Genomic DNA, 14,445 nt, shown 5'->3' with positions numbered 1-14,445 from the left:
ACACTTGAAACCAACGAGACAGATGGGACAGATAAAAATAAAAGAATAATAAGGTACATTATTTAAAACTAGAGAAACATACATGATTATCCTTTTATTGTCTATGTCCCATCTCTCCCATAGCTTCAAAGTGTCCAGGTATCTTAAAAAAAAAAAAAAAACAGCAACTGAAATCTTCCTTTCCCATCACTTCCTACATACAGCACCCATAAACAGCACTGATGTATTGTGTAAGCATGGGAACAAAAGTCCCATATGTGTGCGCAGTACATCAAAAAAAGCATCAGGATATCCTGGGAAAGCAGAACACCATGGAGCCGTCATACAATGACATTTATTAAGAAAAGTAAGTATTTTTTTTTTAAATAATATCATTTTATAATAGCAATAACTGACTCCATGGTATGGTTTATTATAGCAATAACCCACTTCTGGGTGTGGGTAATGCTGGATTTACCACCGGTTGGCGTGGTTTGGTCACAAGGGCGAAGCCCGAGTGGCCAAACAAAGCCAACCATGGGTAAATCCAGCAGTACCCACTCCCAGAAGTGGGTTATTGTTATTATACAATGACATTATTTAAGAAAAAAAATAATTACTTTTCTTAAATAATGGCATTGTATAATGCCTCCTTGCTGCCCTTCTGCAGCTGTCTGGTATTCTGCGGCAGTTCTGATGTACTGCGCATGCCTATGCAGTATATCAGAATATCAAAAAGCAAGATCTCCGTTGCTTTTTACAAACTGTTTTCGCTATGTTAAATGGGTTTAACATAGCGAGACAGCTTTAAAAAAAGCAACAGAGAATCTCCGTTGCTTTTTTTAAAGCTGTCTCGGTATGTTAAACCCATTTAACATAGCGAGACAGTTTTGAAAAAAGCAACGGAGAAAGCAAGATCTCTGTTGCTTTTTACAAACTGTTTCACTATGTTAAACCCATTTAACATAGCAAGACAGTTTTGAAAAAAGCAACGGAGAAAGCAAGATCTCAGTTGCTTTTTACAAACTGTCTCACTATGTTAAAGGAGTTTAACATAGCGAGACAGCTTTAAAAAAGCAACTGAGAATCTCCGTTGCTTTTTTTAAAGCTGTCTCGCTATTTTAAACTCCTTTAACACAGCGAAACAGTGTGAAAAAAGAGTTATAGTAATTGAAAAAGTCTGGGCAACCGGACCTTTTACCATTACTATAACTCTGATTTACAACGTGCACGCTGACCAATCAGCGTGTATGTTTTTGAATATTAATGGGGGCAGTTGTATAATGAAGATTTACCCATGGTTGTCTTTGTTCAATCACTCAGGCTTTGCCCTCATGATTAAACCACACCAACCGTGGGTAATTCTTCAATATACCACAACAACGTCATCAGTTATTGCTGTATTATATGTGGTCTTTTGACTTTAGAAGTGTCAAATGTTATGTGATCACTTGAACTCCTTTAAACAGAACACTTAGCATTGTTTTTAACAGATTCTAATGAAGTGTGGTTGATCTAACTTTGAGTTAAGACAAAAGCTCTAGATCTTAACAAAGCATGGTTTTACGTGGATTTATCCTGATGACCTCATCTTAATAGCATGGTTATTTTATTAATAAGTTATTAAATATTGTCTGTTGACCCCAGAGATGTCTGCAGATTTGTCAGAGAAGCACCTCACCACATTTGGGTAGGGAAGGGAAATTATACATTATTTATTATGTTTGGTTTGTTGTATTTTTTTGAGCTGTGTATATCATAATCTGTTATTAATGACATGCAGTTCCATAAACTGTGTTTTGCCAAACTGTCTCAAATCATCTTTCATTACTTGCTTTTAATAAGTGCTTGCATTTCCTGATATATAACACTGCTTATGCTCTAGCTGTTACACCACTGTTTTGTTGCTTAATAATGTACCTACAGTATATGTTGCAGCACAGTACTGAATATTCCTCTGTCATGTTTCACTACTTACAAACGTCTTGTAGAATTCAGACTTAATGTGGGGATTGCTATCTTTGTAACAGACATTTCATTCCTTCCATGAAATAGAGCAAGTTAGGAAGGAAAAATATCAACTCATCCTATAGCTTCATGGAAGGTTGCAGTTTTCAGAAACAGCTCACAGTGCTGTTCCCTTCCACACATTACTTACGACTATCTTTCTTTTAGCTGTTCCCATTAGGTTTCCTCACAAAAATATGAAATACAAAACTGTAATCTGTTTTCATTTTTTAACTCTAGTGAACTTGCTTTGTAGGAAAGTATACTGTTATGCAATTGAATATGGTGTATTTCCAAAACGATAATAAATCAGTATTCAAGAAAAAAATCAATTCTAGTGAGACATCCACAAAAAGATATCATCACCCACATTTTCTGCTTACATAAGATAAGCATTTATATCCTCAGACTTTCAGGCAATATGACAAACTTGATCAGGTATGGCATTTTAGCTTAATTGAAAAAGAAACTCCCAAGATAATGCTACTTGGGTGATTTGAACAGATTTTCTGAAAGTATTGCAAACAAAAAAATACATTTTATGTTGATTAGGTGTGCATTATCTTCTAATTATCTGCAGCAGTTTCTGTTACTCAGCTATTCGGTGTCATGTAAACACAAGACACAAGGTAAACTGTTAATTTAAGAACAGACAATTTTCAAACAGTGATAAATATGTCAGAATTATTACCTAAAGTGATGGACCAGCAGCCATTATAAATGTATTTGTTGTTCCAGTGAGTATAATGTTTTTCTTAAAATGTGAATTTCTGATATACATTTGAGCATCTCTAAACCTCTTTAAGCCTGACCTTGAGCAATTGATGAGAAATCGGATATTCATCCAGGGTCTGACCCCATGTTCCTGATAGACGGAGGAAAACAGTAGTGCCCGAAACGAACACCCCTCCACATAACCTCTAGAAAGGTCCTAACTAACATACACCATCTAATAAATGCCCGTGATACATAGGGACATGACTGGGTTGGATTGCATGGCTAGGCTTATAAAGGTTGATAGTCATTAGTCACTAGTATATAACTATGAACCTATGAGCAAACCCAACAGAACATGTTCAAAATAGAGGCCAAGGACTTGTGACTTGTGTGGAATATGATACAGGACACACCCACAGAGAAAGACAAAGAATGGGAAGCAGTTTATACTTATAAGCATATGTACTGCTTAAACAACATTAATTTAATAGGTCCATGATGAAAATGACAAAGTCCTCTAAAAGTGGCAACTGAACTATTCAGGTAAAGCTGATTCTTATGTAAGATTTCACATTCTGGAACCACTGCAAGAAGAACCAGAAGGAGCAGCATGGTACTTTGAATTTTGGATTAAATGCTTATCACTAGCTACATGGTTTGACCGAGGAAAATAGATTCTTCTGAACACTGTTCGAGTACTCAGAGCTGTTCAGGAAGTGACTTCAGTCTGAATGTTTTAGACATCCTCAGGTGTAATAAGTTTGAAAGACCCTAACAGAAAAGGCAAATAAGATGTTACTAAAATGCAGATGTTAACAAGTTAACAGAATCAGATGGACTTGAAGGTCAATTCTTCATTCTGTACTTGCAGCAACTATTTAATGACTGGCCTGAAGTAATGAGTAGAATTACAAAAGGTCTATTTTCAAAACATTTAGAGTATCTAGATAATTCTTCGCTCCCTTCATTGAGCATAGCAGTACAACCACAAGAAATATCTTAATCATCTTCTGTATTTATACAGCATTTAACTAACTACTGTGATTGTACTCTAAATTCAGGAATAAGACAACTAGTTAAGCACCTTTTAGAGTTAGTAAGTTCTAGTCTTAATCTAGAACGCTAACAGCAGCCAGCCCAAATGAGCACCAGCAGCATTTTCACAGATGTAAATGTTGTAATACACTATACTGTCAAACACAAAAAAAAGTGAAACAGAGGTAACTGTCTCACAGCTTGTAAACATTTGTCCAACAAAGGGACACAGTTTCGGTCTGTGTTGTAGCACAAAATGTTTTATGACTTGCAAAGCATAAAACATTGTGCTCCTAGACTTTTTTTCTGTAATTAGTAGTACAAAAGAGAAGAAAAAGCACCATGTACTACAAGGAATTTTCATTGGGTCTCCCCAATCATAAATTACTTGTTATAAACTTTCAACTTGGATACCAAGGTTCAACAAATTTCACAGCATCCATGTCTCACACAACAGGTTGTTATGCTTGAAGAACCAATCACAATCTTCTCTGTTATATACTATACTGTCATGATAATCTTATTTATTATAAATGTCATGCCAAATATAACATTGCCATTATTGGAAAATACTGGGCTCTGTCCATATGGTGAACACGTGCAGATGGTAACCTCAGCATTGTTACACAGCAGTTACTGTACCACAGGTACAATAATAAGGTAAGTAACAGTACTGCAGCTTCTTTCTTTTAGTGGTTTCACTGTAGCTTATGTCAGGATAATCGTTCTTCTGGCCAGAAATATTCTGAAACATAAAAAATACTTCTTAAACAAAGCAAGGTAGTACCACCCCCCACACACACACACACACACACACACACACACACACACACACACACACACACACACACAGCTGACTGGTGCCCCATCCTTTAACATACAAACAAATATAAACCAGTGCCAGTTTTCCTCAAAAGTATCCTGTAAAGTAACGATGCTGTTCCTAAGGGTAGTTGTGGTAAATGAATGTTCAATAAGGAATGTCTTAGTATTTTTTCAAGTTGCAGGAGTGCTTGTTTTTCTAATCATAATATGTTTTGAATATTATTAGTGGGGGAGTTGGTGGCTGTATATGAGAAGATAATACTGCTGATGATAATGATTAACTGGATACTTGGCAGATTCTTTACACTCAAAACTCATTACATCTGAGTGACTCCTCTAGGTGCATCTGCAGTTAATATTGGCATCATTAATTCCAAATTCATGCTATGTACAAGGTTTTAAAAGAGTTTATGTAAAAGCTTACACAATGGCAAACTCAAATGCATTAATATTTAACCTCTGTCTAGCATAAGTAAAGAGATATTTACTGTTGATTTTATGGTATTAATTTATACAGATAGAATTTTCACATTTTTCTAAATATCTCAACAACCAAGTAACTCAGACAGAACTCCTTTGCCTCATATGAAAGCTCTCAGCTAAATGAATAAAATGCTGATAGTTGGTGTGTAACTTGAGTGGCTGCTTAGATATTGTACTTTGTTTACAAAATATTACAAATGTATTAGTTATTGTGACTTATAAAATTCAGTCTAAGACCGAGAACCTAAAGAATACTACCACTATAAAAATAGTTTGTGCTGGAGGGTTTGCAATTTATACTTCATAAACTATATGGCTTCAGAGATATGACCAGTTGTTTGAAATGTGAGAACATAATTTGATTCTGTCAAAAGGCTTAGGCTCCACCCATTGGAAGTTAATGTGCAAACTTCCTGAGCTGCATTGGAGTGAATGCGTTAAGAAATGATAATTCATGCTTATATGAAGACCTGTTCAGGTTCCACTTCATAAGAGGTGTCAAACAGGTTAAAGGAAATTAAATGCTAGACTTGTTATTTGCTGTTTTGGTTGAGATCATGAACTAGGAAGCACTTAAACTGTTATCATCATTTTAATATAAATAAGAGATACTTTCTCAGCATGGGTTCTGGTTGGCACAGAGGGCTTTATCTATGCTAATAAAGATTACAGGCTTTGTTAATAAGGATGGATAAATATTCAGGTTACAGGCAGTCCCTTTTTAGGATTCAGTAAACCTTCCAGACTACTGATCATAAAATTTTATTTCTTACATTTCATAAGGGGCATTCAAAGAACACTGATTGAATAAAATGAGGGCCAGTTAGGAAGGAAAAATATCAACTCATTCTACTGCTTCACAGGAGGCTCCAGCTTTCTAAAACAGTCCCCATCCATGAGTCCAATGTAGGTTTGACCGGATTAAATTTATAGCCATTCTATCAGTATGCAGGAGCCAATTCCATAATCTTGATATGATATAAGTAATAAATTTACTATGAAAGACACTTTTACTATTTTTACTACACTTAATTTGGAAATTAATACCCACATAATTCTGAGTTAGAGTTATTGTAATTTTCATGATTTAGTAATACCTTAAGGAAGTTGTCATTAAAGGATTTCTAAGCCATGATTGCCTTGCCTCTGTAGTGCATGGTAAAGAAATTCAGATAACTGCACCTTCTACTGTAACATATATCTTTTACAGATGATAAACACCTCTTGAACATTTTTGAATAAACTCTAATTTCTGTAATTCACACTTATTATAAATTCAGAATATCATGGTGTATTCCAATATAGGTCTTATAAAGGAGCTGTATCATTCAGCAATGTTTTTATCATCTACTCAGGTGATATGTATGAGAATTTGAAAGTAAAGTTTATTATCAACTATAATTCTTAAGTCTTTATACTCATTTACAGCGGATATAAATTCATTTATCATATTTTAAAGCAGTCTTTCCAAAATAAAGGATCTGACACTTGACAGTACTAAAGTCCATTATTATCTGCCCATGTTAATAAATTATTTAGAAATTTAAGCCACTGATGATGCAACAAAGCTAATTTTACAATCATCAGCATATTTATTGGGCCAGCAAACATTGCTCACAGAACTGGTGGAAAATACCAAATTAAACAAAAACGGAACTAAGCAGTCCCTGTGAGGTAACCCAAACTCTATTGGTAAGTACTCAAACTGTTTTCCTATATCGCTATCTCTTTGACTTCATGCACCTAACCAATTTATATTTCACTTAATCATATACGACTTATATTCATATCCAAACAAGACATTATATATTGCAAAATGAGACGGAGTATCTAATGCCTTGTCAAGATCCAAAAAAGTAACTCCCACAAATAATCCCTCATAGATATCTGGTGTGGTCTGGTCATAGAATTTTATAAGATTCATTAGGATTGATCTTTTGGAGTAAAACCATATTGACCTAGATCAACTTTATTTTTACTGCTCACAGGATCTAACATAAGTTGGATAATGCACCCTTCGTAACACTTACTTAATAAGGAAATTAAACTAAAGGGTATGCTGTTTTTGACATTCAGTTTATATGCTTTCTTTAGAATGACTCAAGATATTTTCCATCATTCCAAAATCCTACCATGTAATAGAAGTCCATTAAAAAAAATTATGCAATACAGGAATCAATGATTCTCATATATTTATTATTAAATTCTTATGGAAGTTTGTTGCTAGTCATGAACTTGGTGAAGTTACTATTCACTACTTTGTTAGGTATTCAGTTTTGCTCAAGCAAAAGAAGGATGGACTGACATCATCTCTGCATCTGTTTACACATTTTTATGAGTATGCCACAAGTTTCTTCCATGCAGGGTGTTTTTACTTTTTTATTTTATACCAGTGATATAAGGATGCACTGCAGTGATAGAGGCATCATTCATCATGTAGATGATACTGTGATTTTCTTCTCCTCCTGTAGATATACACACTTGTCTGCAGGATAGCCTGAATATGCAAAAGGACTGGTCACTGGGGGGATTCAGCAATCCTTCATGTAAGACTAACCAAGTCTTACTCGGAGACTGCCGTTTAAGACTATGACATCAGCGCATCATGCATATGCATGAGGGCGCGCTGACTCAACTTCGGGGCTAACACGGAGTGTGTAGGAGTGCAGGGTGTGTGTCAGACTGCCGAGCAGTCCAAATATCCAGCAGTGCTTTAACTAGCGCAATAGCTTTGCACGGAGCTGTGCATCGTGCCAACTAGTGCAGACAAAACATGTTTGCGTGAAGCTGCGCACCGTGCTAACTAACGCAACATCGGTAAATGTAGAGCAACATTGGGCTAAGTTGAGCAAAGTCGGCTAAACACAGCCACACCCCCTACCTATCAGGCCAGTAGTAAAATAAAAAGCAATGACAGGCCTCGAACCTGGGATAGTGTGCACCATAATCACAGTACTGATCCACTAAGCCATGACAGCATTTGATGTTCATGGACTGTCAACACACATATACATATTAATCAAAGTTTACCCAGTGCTAAGCAGGTGTGCACTCAGCTGAGAATTTTCAAATCCGGCCAATCACAAATAAGTGTGGGAAATGAGGCATATTTAAGCTCCATAGGTGGGAATACTTGCCATAACTGGTTGTAGCTCCCATCTGCAGGTAACAATGGCTGGTATTGGACAGGGCTCTCGCTTCCGAGCACAACGGTATGGCATGGAGTAGTCAAAAGTGATGGTTTGGCTCCTCGTCCATCATCATGATGCTAGACTCCTGCAGGGTCAGTTCCAGGGCATGGAATACAAAGCGGAAGCCTGGAACCATCTCGCACATGAACTCACCAGTGCCACAGGCGTCCCTCGGACTGGTGAGCAGGTCAGACACCACCATGCAGACCTAAAGAGACGCAAGCAGGACCAACTGAGCCAATGGATACAGGAGGCCCGTGGGATGGAAAATGCCCCACTACTGTGTAGGTAGCCATGGAATGAAGTATGTAAAAATTGCTAGTGTAGTCGATAGTATGGATAGGTATATGCCTCAATATCACTTCATTTACTCCACAGCTGCAGGTGTCCATGCTGTGAATCAGCAAGCCTATGCAGATAGGCTGCTAAGGCTGCACCAACAGGCAGGTTAGTAATTATTCTGCATGTATTGTTATATAAAATAAGTGAGAGACCCTGACAAAAAATGTCGTAGCCCAATAATAAAGGTATAATAAGGCTTGAATAATCTCTCTGCATGTACTGTTATGTAAAATAAGTGAGAGAGCCTGAAAAAGAGTGTTGTAACCCATTAATAAAGATATAATAAGTCCTGAATTATTTCTCTGCATGTATTGTTATATAAAATAAGTAAGAGAGCCTGAAAAAGAGTGTAGTAAACCATAAATGAAGGTATAATACATCTTGAATAAGATGTCTGCATGCACTGTAATATCAAATAAATGAGAGAGCCAATAGAAAAGTGTGTAATGTAATTAATAAAGGTATAATTCTTGTAGTGTGTCTGTGTCACTCTCTTTGAAATGTTGATGTACTCCTGCAGTATAGAAATAGTACTGTTGTATTAAGCACTGTCAACCCACACTTGGGTAGGCCCATAGAAAGTGGATGAAGGGAGTGCCAGTATCTGTTAAGCATATATACAGTCCTCAACTGTTGTTTCAAGGCTGGCATGTATAGGTAAATCTGGCACATGAGTAGCTTGTTATTGTGTTCACCAGAAATGTCAGTGTGCTGCTAGAAATGTAGGGGGCTGTTAAAATATAACTGATAATGTCACCTGAACACATCCAGATATGTAGACAAATAAATAAAAATAAAATATATAAATACGTAGCAGTAACATCTGCATCCTGGAAAGTTCGTATGTCAGATACAGGTCAGGTATATAAGGAACTAGCAGAACACATTACACAACTTAATGGACATTGCCTAGTATAATAATAAATGTAGGGGATATATACCCGCAGTCAATAGGAATGTAGTGTAAACTATAAGTACATATAAGTTGTTAACGGAGGTATCTTTTTACACCCTACTGTATGTGCATAAACAATGCAATTCCACACCTCAATGGGTATGTGTAATCTCAAAACATTTCTCAGGACATATGTCCTATTGGTTCATAAATATCTGCATTTACTTTGATGCATGTGCCCTGTTCAAACAACACAATCTTGGTGGCCTGTTGCCACCAATCAATCCTGCATGCTGTTGGAATGCCCACTGTTGTTCTATATATGCATGTGTTATGCTTGCTGTTCAACTGTTGGAACTCTGGTGTGTTGGGTTAATGGGAATATTACTGCATGCTTTTACAACTAATTTGGAATGCTGTTGGCTGTTACTAACCCATATTGTCATTAAATTCTCCTAAACACAGAACGTATGGGAAGGCTGGTTCCAGCGGACCCACCTGTCCCACCTCAGCTGGCGATGGCACTTGGCACCAGCAGGTCTGATGCCCAGCCCGGGACCTCCTCCTCCATTGGCCCTGTGCCACCTTTGGGTGGAAGCACTGCAGGGGATGAGGCTTGTCCCTCCTTCAAGCGTGGCTGGAGGAGGGCCACCTATCACCCTCCGAACGGTCTGGGTTGTGGTGCGTAGGGAAATTGAGTGATCAGTCGCTGATCCTCTACGCCAGCTCGAGGCAAAAGAGGCACGACTCACGGGTGAGCTTGCCCCTCCTACGCAGCCCCCAGCACAGCCACCCTCCGGGCTGTGAAGGTGCAGTGGTGACTGCCCATGGGTGGGGATCTCAATTCTACTGTTGCCATCTGTGGGCTTATGGGTTTGCGATTTCCAAACATCCTTCCCCGTCAATAGTGTTCACCCACCCCATGTGTCATATTCCGCCCCTGTATGCGTCTTGTTTGTCTTGTCTGTTTACCTCCCCAACCTACCTCCCAAAATATGCCTACTTCCCCTACCCCACATTCCACTCTCATCTGAAAAAAAAAAACTGGGCAATCTGCTCCCACAAAAAAATTAAGCCCCATACATAGCTGCCCATTTTGTACAAATGTCCGCTGGACACAGAAACTGAAATTCAATTGGCAGTACAACATACTTCATTGTCCTCACCCCTCTCTCAGGGGTGGAAGGTTTCAAATCTCCCTCCAAATTACTAGTATATGCACAGCTGTTGCTGTTAAAGAAATGGGCAGCTATGGACCTTCCCTACACCCATCCTGCACATCCCTAGCTGTTTTCCCTACTGTCTTACCCTCTTTGTGCCCCTTTTTCACCACTTTCCTATCTCCCAATTTTCTTTTCTTTCAAAGAAATTAGCGCAGGGGTTAGTGGGAGTAAGCACTTTTAAGCAGTAGTTAGCGGGTTTGCACGAGTGTGCGCATGTGTGCGCTTAGCTAAGTATTGCTAAGCATCATGCAAACCCACGCAAACCTGCTTACAACTGCTTAAAAGTGCCTTAGTCAACCTGCATGTGAGGGCCCTTGTTCTGCTCATCAGCAAAATAAAACACCACTGTCAGTCTCGAACCCCGGACCTTGGACACACTAAAAAGTACAAAAAAATTATGCCCCATACATAACTTCCCATTTTGCACAAATGTCTGCTGGACACAGAACTGAAATTCAATTGGCAGTACAACATACTTCGTTGTCCTCACCCCTCTCTCAGGGGTGAAAGGTTTCAAATCTCCCTCCAAATTACTAGTATATGCACAGCTGTTGCTGTTAAAGAAATGGGCAGCTATGGACCTTCCCTACACCCGTCCTGCACATCCCTAGCTGTTTTCCCTACTGTCGTACCCTCTTTGTGCCCCTTTTTCACCACATTCCTATCTCCCCATTTTCTTTTCTTTCAAAGAAATTAGCGCGGGGTTAGCGGGAGTAAGCACTTTTAGGCAGTAGTTAGCGGGTTTGTGCGAGTATGCGCATGTGTGCGCTTAGCTAAGTATTGCTAAGCATCGCACAAACCTGCGCAAACCCACTTACAACTGCTTAGAAGTGCCTTAGTCAACCTGCATGTGAGGGCCCTTGTTCTGCTCATCAGCAAAATAAAACACCACTGTCAGTCTCAAACCCCGGACCTTGGACACACTAAACAGCATGAAGTACCACTAAGCCACAGTAGATATATAACAGGTTGTTGCTGAAATATATATATCATGCATCAGAATGAGTGAATGTAAAGGAAAGGAATGCCATAACACAAACCTGTTCTGTGGAACTTTACCAGCAGTTGTTATGGAATTGCATTACATGACTGTGATAACAGAACCAGCCATTCTAGCAGTAAATAATGTTACAGCAGCACTTTACAACCCCCACACAGTATCATAGCAGGACAATCCCCACCCAAATGTACAAAATACCTGTGTGTTCAGGGTCCAGCAAGGATGTAGGTAGGCATACTCAGTACTGGAATTGTCCAGTTTTCATGAGCATCCTGTGATAATGTCAACAAAATAAAAAGCACAAACTGTGCAGAAGTGAGTACATTAATATCCACAGTATAGCAGTTCCCAAACAGTTCATGTGCCAAATGAAAACATCTCAATAACTACATATGTATGGCAGCTAATTGTATAAGTAGAAAAGAAACTACATACTCCCATGTATCTTGTGTTAGCATTTGTAGGGGTGAGTACAATTCTACACTGTCAACTGTGTACTGGAAGTGGCAACATTCAGGTCTGAGTACAACATTCAAATCACTGGCTACACCCCTAGCAACAGTTAGAAGAAGTATACCAACCTTCTTACTTACACAACGGTGTCCACAGCAAACAAGTATTGTCCTCACTTTGGAAATCTGAAAGGGCTATGCCTACCTGACTTAGCAATTTATAGCACTGGGTTGCTATGACAGTGAGTACTGCAAGTACCACATAGCAGGCTGCATGCAATTGTCAAATGGTGGCCACCAATTGGTACAGAGGCCATCACATGCACATGTGCAGATACCTATAAAAGCAGTCTGTACTTGCTGTCCTCACATGCAATCATTTCATTGCAGGTATGGAGGGAGAGAGAGCGAGAGAGAGAGAGACGCAGTGGCAGCAACAGCTGCAGCAGAAAAAAAGAAAAAGGATCCAAAGAAAATATTTTGAAAGAAAAAGTAATATATTGAAAACAAAGATAAAAAGAATATACTGAAAACAAAATAATATACTGAAAAAAAATATTATACTGAAAAAAAATATTGAAAAAAATAAAATATATTGAAAAAAATATTTAAAAAAAATACTAAAATAAAAAGTATATTGAAAAAATATATATATTGAAAATGAAATTATATATTGAAAAGAAAAAGCATATTGAAAAACAGAGATACCTTGAAAAATAATTCAAGATATACAACTACAAATATGAACACATACAAAGGAAAGGTATGTAACAGCTATGTATTTACTGGAATGTAGTAGATGTTTATGAAGAGTACTCTACATAGTTTGAATCATCCATATGTGGCAGCAGTACGTATCAATGCACAGATGCCCTGCATAACTACTGGCATGGAGAAATGAGTGTGTAGCTGTGTGCAGTGGGATGTAACTGTGACATATGTAGTTCAGCATTAAATGTAAAACATCTGATCCATGTTATCTGTGTTCTGTACAGTAGTGTGTACAATGTCTGTTTGGGGGAGTAGCCCATATGGTTATGTAAACATGTATGCGACAGAGTAACAAATGCATGATAGCCATATTAACGTGTATCTTAGTATTGGCAACAGCTGTACCAGGCTAGTATGCTAACCTAGTATTTGCAGCTATATATACACCCCCTCTAATATTACTGTGTACTCACATGTGACACCTATTCATATTGCAGCAAGGCCCAACAGGTCAGCCGTGAGGTACACAAACTTACAACAGTGTGTACTTTGTGTGTGTATGGCACACACATATGGAGAGTTCTGTTTGTGTCAGATATATTAGCATCTGCACATGTGCATAGAGCAAGGGACATACTGCAACTGTTTGTGAAGAATGGACATATATATGTTGTTGAAGGTTATGTGCATATTTCTATGTAGGTAGTGTGTGGCAAACAAGACAGCATACAGTGCTGGTATATGACATGTTGTGGTTAAACGTTGTGGGTATGATTTGTCAGGTCTGCAGTGTTGCAACCAGTTAGACCTGCTAAAGCTACATGGGCTGAGAACACCTTCAATGCATTCTGCACAACACTGTGCAATATTATGACATAACTGTATACCTCACAACCTTTGCATAATTGATATCCCCAGTATGAAAGGTGGACTGCATATGTACCTATATGTATCTCTATATGTACACCAATGGATGTTTATATGTATGTGTGTGTATGTATATATATATATATATATATATATATATATATATATATATATATATATATATATATATATATATATAGAGAGAGAGAGAGAGACAGGGTAATATTTACTGCAACAGATGCCTGGTGACAATGTCATGGACTCACGCTCAATGTTGACACTGCATTGGCATCCCTTCATGCCAAAACTCTGCACCCATTAGCTACCACATAGGTGGTAGTCTACTTAACACCGAAGGTGTGATAAGAGACCATGGGACACTGGTGGACAGTAGTCTCCCCTCTGATGATCACAGTGCCACACTAGTCATATCATCTGTCTACGTGGCACACGTCATCACAAAAGGTGTGTCATCCAGGGAAATATAGGTCAGTGTTCCCCTCTACTCATCTCACATAAAGCCCATCATAGAGTACAATGCCCCATGTGGTATGTACCTCACAAGACATCTACAGCAACTGGGAACGACACAGACATACCTCACAATGAGTAATACCGGCCTCAAACAGATGCCCTATGCAGACCGTCTCACAAACCCTCAACTAGACTGTGTCGCATACCGCCTACCCAGAGGTGACCTCTGCCTAACATACTAAGC

At 38.4% G+C, this 14,445-nt stretch overlaps 1 protein-coding gene across 1 annotated transcript in view; it reads right to left on the bottom strand.

Annotated features, from left to right (window-relative positions):
• Nucleotides 1-14,445, bottom strand: part of NPR1 (natriuretic peptide receptor 1) — a 3,300,976-nt gene that overhangs the window by 3,087,733 nt on the left and 198,798 nt on the right. The gene's annotated exons all lie outside the window — the stretch shown is intronic.

The sequence above is a fragment of the Protopterus annectens genome, chromosome 8.part0, assembly GCF_019279795.1.
Source record: "Protopterus annectens isolate FY-2018-M chromosome 8.part0, PAN1.0, whole genome shotgun sequence".
NCBI classification, from domain to species: Eukaryota; Metazoa; Chordata; order Ceratodontiformes; family Protopteridae; genus Protopterus; species Protopterus annectens.
Note: the sequence above shows the minus strand (reverse complement) of the source record. Positions and strands in the feature narration are given on the sequence as shown.